Genomic DNA, 6000 nt, shown 5'->3' with positions numbered 1-6000 from the left:
CCCGTGGACAGGGGAAGCAATTTCCATACAGGTCACAAGGTCTCCGTGAACTTTCTTCTGGTCCTTGAACCGCTGCAGGACCCTTCAGCCGGAGCCGGTGGGACCAGCAGTGCCGAGCAACGCTTGGAGCTTTGCCAACGCCTTGGTATCGGGAATCGCATCCCTGTTCAGGTGCCTCTACACGTGGTGAAGGAAAGGCGACAGGAAGGTGATGCCTCGGGCCATCCCATGCCGTGGCGTCTGGTGGCAGACAGAAAACCCACGCTCAATCTCAGGTCTTCACATTTGAAAACAAAACAAAACATCAAGTCAGAAGCACTGAAGCAACGGAGACACCAGAGGGAGAGTTTTTCGCTGTGGGGCACTCCCCTCTCACCACCGCCAAGCCCCACCAGGCAGATGCCAACGTAGGGATTCCTTACACAGGCTCTGGCCGATGCTGCCCATGCTCCATCCCATATCCTTGCCAGGACCCACAAGAACCCCCCCTCACGTTGCCAGCTGGGTGACAGTTCCTGGCTGTAACCTGCCTGGGGGGTTCTCTGGAGCTCTGAGTGTTTTCTGTCCGGGGAAGAACAAGGGACACTTCTTTCTGGTCCTCAGTGTCGTATCCTGTCTGGAGACATGTGCCAGAGCCGGGACAGCAGTGCCTACAGCGTGCAGGGCCACGCAGGGCTGCCCCTGGCCAACGCGCCGGTGGCCAGTGATGGGGCTGGCGGGCCAGCCCTGGCGCCAGAGAGTCTTCAGGTGCTCACATCACTGCCTTCTGGGAGTCCCCCAACACTTTGAGAAGGCAGTGGGTTCTTTGAGGCAGCCTCAGAAGTACTGGATGGAACACTCCATCAGCTCCAACCATCTCCACTTGTACCAGGAACATCCACACTCGAGCCCAGCTGGCAGTGTCGAATCCACCGGGGCCAAGCGGGACCTCACTGGCAAGTGATGTGGTAGCCAGGGTGGGTGCTTCATCTGTTTAAAACAAAGCCCATCGCCTTCATGCCACTTCTGCTGGGTTTGGTGGGGAGCAGCAGCACCCTCTGGAACCGTCTCGGCAATGGCACTGCCACTCATGCCTGACAAAGTGCAGCCCCTCAGGCTCCATTTTACTTTTTTACTGGTGTTCAGCTTCCTGAGGTACCCTGGGCATCATTTGGCTGCTTCTGGAACCAGCTACTTTCAGTTCTTCTTTCACCGTTTCCCCCTTTTTCCTCCTCAGTTCTGCTTTCCAGAGTCCATGCATGGAGCCGTGCAGGGCTCTGACTCTGGGGCTGGTGTTTGCTGCTTTCCATGAAAACTCAGCAGAGAATATTTATATATTTTTAAACAGATGAAGGAACCGCGTAATTACTCTGTGCTATTAATTACACCTCACTCAGCAGTGTCAGTAATTGTAATCAAAGTCACTGTGTTACTCCAGGTATACTCAGCCTGTAATGTTATTCTTTGTAACTTTTTCCCTTCCATAAATAACGCTGAATTTTGTGCACATGCAGGGGCAGAGGCACACCACCCTCTCACACCACCACCTCCCCACAGCCAATGCCGAGGAATTTCTTTGCTGCCGGTGGTGTGAGGTGGTTATACTCCTCGTGCCCTGCAATTAGAGTTGCATAGAAAACAAGCAGTAGTTAGTGAGGAGGGCTGCCAGCCCACTGGCCCCAGGAGGAGGAGGACGAGGAGGAGGAGGAAGGCTGCAAGGCAACAGCAGGAGTTCTGTGACATTAGCTCCCAGTGCTGCAGAGGTGTTGGTAGCAGGGGAGCAAGTATGGTCATCCCCATCCTTCATGTGGCCATCGCTCCTGGTCCTCGGCCAGCAGGAGATACTTGGCTTCTGAGAACTAGCTGCTCTTTCAAGCTCTTGTAATTAGTGTCATTGATCTCCTAGGATGGCTGGGAGTGCCTTGGCAGCCCCCAAAGGTCTATTTTTAGCCCAGCTGCTGCTCCCTGTGTGCCTACGGGTGCCCCCCAGTCCACCTTGTCCAGCAGAAGCTCCTGCCCATCTCTGTTGGGAGGTTTCCAGAGTAACAATGGAGAAAAGGTTACAAATTCTGCGAAAGAGCCTGAAACGCAGCATTTTCCCTGGCCTGCAGGCAGCCAGTGGAGAAAAATGCTTCCTGGGCCTCAGATCGAAGCAAACTGCCCATGGAATGTAGCTGTGCATGGGGTGAGGTGCAGAAACGTGTTCTGGAGTGTCAGAGAGCCAGAGGAAGCATAGATACTCAAAGATCGATGTTGCCAGCAGGAATCCAGGAACCTCCCTACAGGCTCATGATCAAGTCTGGGAAATCCAACCGAGTGAGACAAGAGGCCTGCTGTCAGCTCGCAGGCCTTGAGGTGCTAGAGGGGGGAAAGACCATGGCGAGAGGGTTGGGATCACAACCGGAGCAAGAGACCCTTGTCCTGGAGCAGAGCTGCTGCTGTCACAGGATTTTGACAGAGCTGGGGGGGTGGATGCCTGCACACCCCACACCCTGCATCCCCTGGCCTCATGTCAGCACAACCTGCACCCCAATGACCCTTCCGCCTGGGGCCTGGCAGCCCTGGGTCTGCACCCTATGCCCTGCATCTTGCATCCTACCCACCCCTGCACCCCCATCCCACACTCACACACCCCCACCCCACCCCTGCATCCTGCACACATCTGTATCCCCATCCCACCCCTTGCATCCCACCCACCCCTGCATTCCCCATCCCACACCCATGAACTCCCATCCCAACCCCCAGAGACCCCATCCCACCCCTTGCAGCCCATGCACCCTGCAGCCCCCACCCTGCACCCCTGTATTTCACCCACACCCATGCCAGTGCCTCAACACTGGTGCCAGTAGCCCTGACCCATTGCCGTTGGCACTGGATTCCACCAGGGCCAACACTGAGACTAACCGCCATCCAGCCCTGCTGCCGGGACTGCAGGCCACGGGGAGGGCAGGCACAGAGGAAGCCATCAGTGCAATCCAGCCCGGGGTGCCCACCCAGAGCCACCCTGCTCCCTGCCAGCAGCTCTCGGTCACCAGCAGCCTCAACTGGCAGGACTCCAGTGCCTGGCTCCAGTAAGTGCTCCCCAGCTGGTGCTGTCTGCACACTTGAGATCATCCCTTTGGATGCCCCAAACGGCATCGGGACAAACAGAGAGAAGAGCTGGGATCAGTGACCAAGGTGGAGGAAAAGCACAAGAGCAAAGCTGCAAGTTCTAATCACAAAGAGGTGCCGACCTCCTGCAGCTGAGAAGCATCCGACCCCATGCTCCAAAAGGGGTCAATCCCTGACGCCCCTCCAGGACCCACCTAACCCAGCCAGTCCCATTTTTGGCACAGCCTTGGGGTTTTTTTTAGCTCCACGACTCTCCTTCCTGCGCCGCCTGCAAGGAAACATCCTAGAAATACCAGAAAAATTCCTCGTCCCCTCTGCAAACTCATGGACGGTTCTGTCCAGACTTAAGGAGCTTTGACCTGGGTTTGCAACTTGCCTCTGTACTGCTCGCTTCTTTTTTAATGATAGGGGAAAGCATAATAGTTTATTTTAACTATGAAATATATTGCTATATTATAATGGTTATGGTAACTTTCAATTATGCTTTTGTACCCAACACAGTTGTCGGCAGGCAGCGATGCCAGGCTGCTGCCAAAAATGTCTGTTTCTGAGTACAGCTGCTGCTGATGGTGAGGATGGAGGACAAGGGGCAGGGAGGGGCATGGAACCCCAGTCGTTATCCTTCATCCCCCAGGTGTTCATTCCCATTACCTGGAAGCTGACCTCTAGCAGGTCTGGATCTGTGTAGCCCACTGGCACCAGAGCTTTGCTTCTCCCTAGGAAAAGGTCTGACACCCTTTTCTCCCTGGAAAGCCATCTCCACCAGGTTGTCTTCTCCAACTGAAGGAGTGACTTGGCTCCCTGGGGAGCTGTGCAAGAGTCAAACCTCCCCCTTTCCTCCAGAATGGAGGCTCTTGAGGAAACAGTGGTGCAAAGCGTGCTGCTTCCCTCCTCTAGCCAGGCTCTTGGCACATTTCCATAGAATCATGAAATTGGTTGGAAAAGGTTGGAAAAGTCCCCTAAGATCGTTGAATTCAATTGTTAACCCAATACTGCCAAGGCCACCACTAACACATGTCCCCAAGTGCCACATCCAAACATCTTCTAAACCCCTCCAGGAATGGAGACTCCACCACTGCCATGGGCAGCCTGTGCCAGGGCCTGACCCTTTCTTACTGGGAAGAAATTTTCCCAATATCCAACCTAAACCTGGTACAACTTAGTGACATTCCTCTTGTCCCAATCTCTTCTTCCTCATAACAAGTGGACATGGCCAGTTCAGGCTTCACTCCCTGCCCTGGAGAGCTGCAGCTTTTACTCAGTCTCAAGCTGTGATGGCGTAGGAGGATGAAACCCTGAGCATGAAAGAGAAATGCAATGAGGTTGCAAGGACTGCTCCATCTCAGCCTTCCAACTGGGAACAGGCTGTCCTGAGTTGTGGCTGTCCCATCTCATAGAAGTGTTCAAGTCCAGGTTGGACAGGGTTTGAAGCAACCTGGTCTAGTGGAAGGTGTCCCTGCCCATGGTGGGGGCGTGGAACGAGATGAGCTTTAACTTTCTTCCAACCCAAACTGTTCTGTAATTCTGTGATTCTGTGGACAGCTCGAGCCTCAGAGAGCACCTCTTCCTTACCGCCAGCCCCTGAGCTGCTGGACCTGATCCCCATTGGATCGTAAGTCTTAAACTGCTCTTTGGCAGCCCTAACACTTCTTCCCGGCCAGTCTAAACATATGGAACATGACATGTCCGGGAATGAGCAGCACCTATAGGATCAATTCCTGTTGTTTTTGTCCAGAGAAAGCCTAAAAGCCCCTTCACTGGCCCTTCCCAATCAGAGCTGCAGTCACTGCCATGCTGTCACCGTTACCACTGTCACAGCTGTGCTGGCCTGATCCTCCCAGGCCAGTCAAACCCAGTAGGGCCCTAGCAGCAATGAGCTGCCTTGAGTTCTGGAGGCTCCTTGCTGGACTCCAGAACTGAAATCTCCCCACAGAAACCAGCTCTGATGGAGGAGAGGGGCTGGTTCCTCTAGGAGGCCAGGGCTAAGCCTCCACTGCTGCCAGCTGAGTCGAGGGGTGCCAGGGCATTTCTGGAGTTCTTGGCCCTCTGCACTGCTCTCCCTTGGGCTTCTCCGGCCCAGCATCTCCCTGCCAGCTCAGAGCCCTGTGCCATGGCCACCAAGTATGTTTGCTGGGGGGGAGGAGATTCCTCAGGAGCTTGAGAAGGGGAAGATGCTGCTGCCAGGCTCTGCACTGGTCCCAGCTTCTCCTCGCTTGACTCCAAGTTCCCTCCTGAAAGGTATCCAAAGGCCTGAAGGCTGTAGAGAGGGGCTTTTGCAGGAGAGAGAAAAAGCTTCTCTGTGGCATTATTTATTTTCCTGTGGGATGTGCCACCTCAGAGCCCTGTGGGGCACTAGGCAGGGCTCCAGAACCACCTGCCCAGTGGGTGCTCTTGGCCAGGGGCTCTGGTGCTCCAGGTGCTGCAAACTGTGCACCCAGCTCTGCTCTTTCTTCTACCTAAAGTGTTCTTCCCCCTGCTGGGGTCTCAGTGCTGCCGACACGCCCGCCAGCAGGAGCTGCTTGCATGTCTCTGTGGTCAGGATCCGGCCCTGGGGTCACGTCCCTCCTTCAGGGCCAGTCTCTTGGCTAGGGGTCAGGAGCGAGGACTGGCCTATGTGACAACAGCCTATCCCCATAGCATTGCCATAAACCTGAGCTGTACCCAGAAACAGGCATGTTTTAAACTATGGCTTTAACCTGTTCACTGTAAAAAGTGCCTTGGACTTTAATCTGAAGAGGTCAGTATCTATAAGTATTTACCTGTGCGGGTGTGTAAGGATGCAGTTCTCTGTGCAGAGTTACACACACAAATATATGATCTATACGTACCTGTGCCTTGGCCCCTCTGTTCCAACAGCCGTGGGAGCTCTTTTCTTTCTGCTGCTGGGGCTGGAGGTGGAGTGATATCGGA

Source organism: Chiroxiphia lanceolata, chromosome 29, assembly GCF_009829145.1.
Source record: "Chiroxiphia lanceolata isolate bChiLan1 chromosome 29, bChiLan1.pri, whole genome shotgun sequence".
Taxonomy (NCBI): domain Eukaryota; kingdom Metazoa; phylum Chordata; class Aves; order Passeriformes; family Pipridae; genus Chiroxiphia; species Chiroxiphia lanceolata.
The sequence above is the reverse complement of the archived record's forward strand: the minus strand, read 5'-3'. Positions refer to the sequence as shown.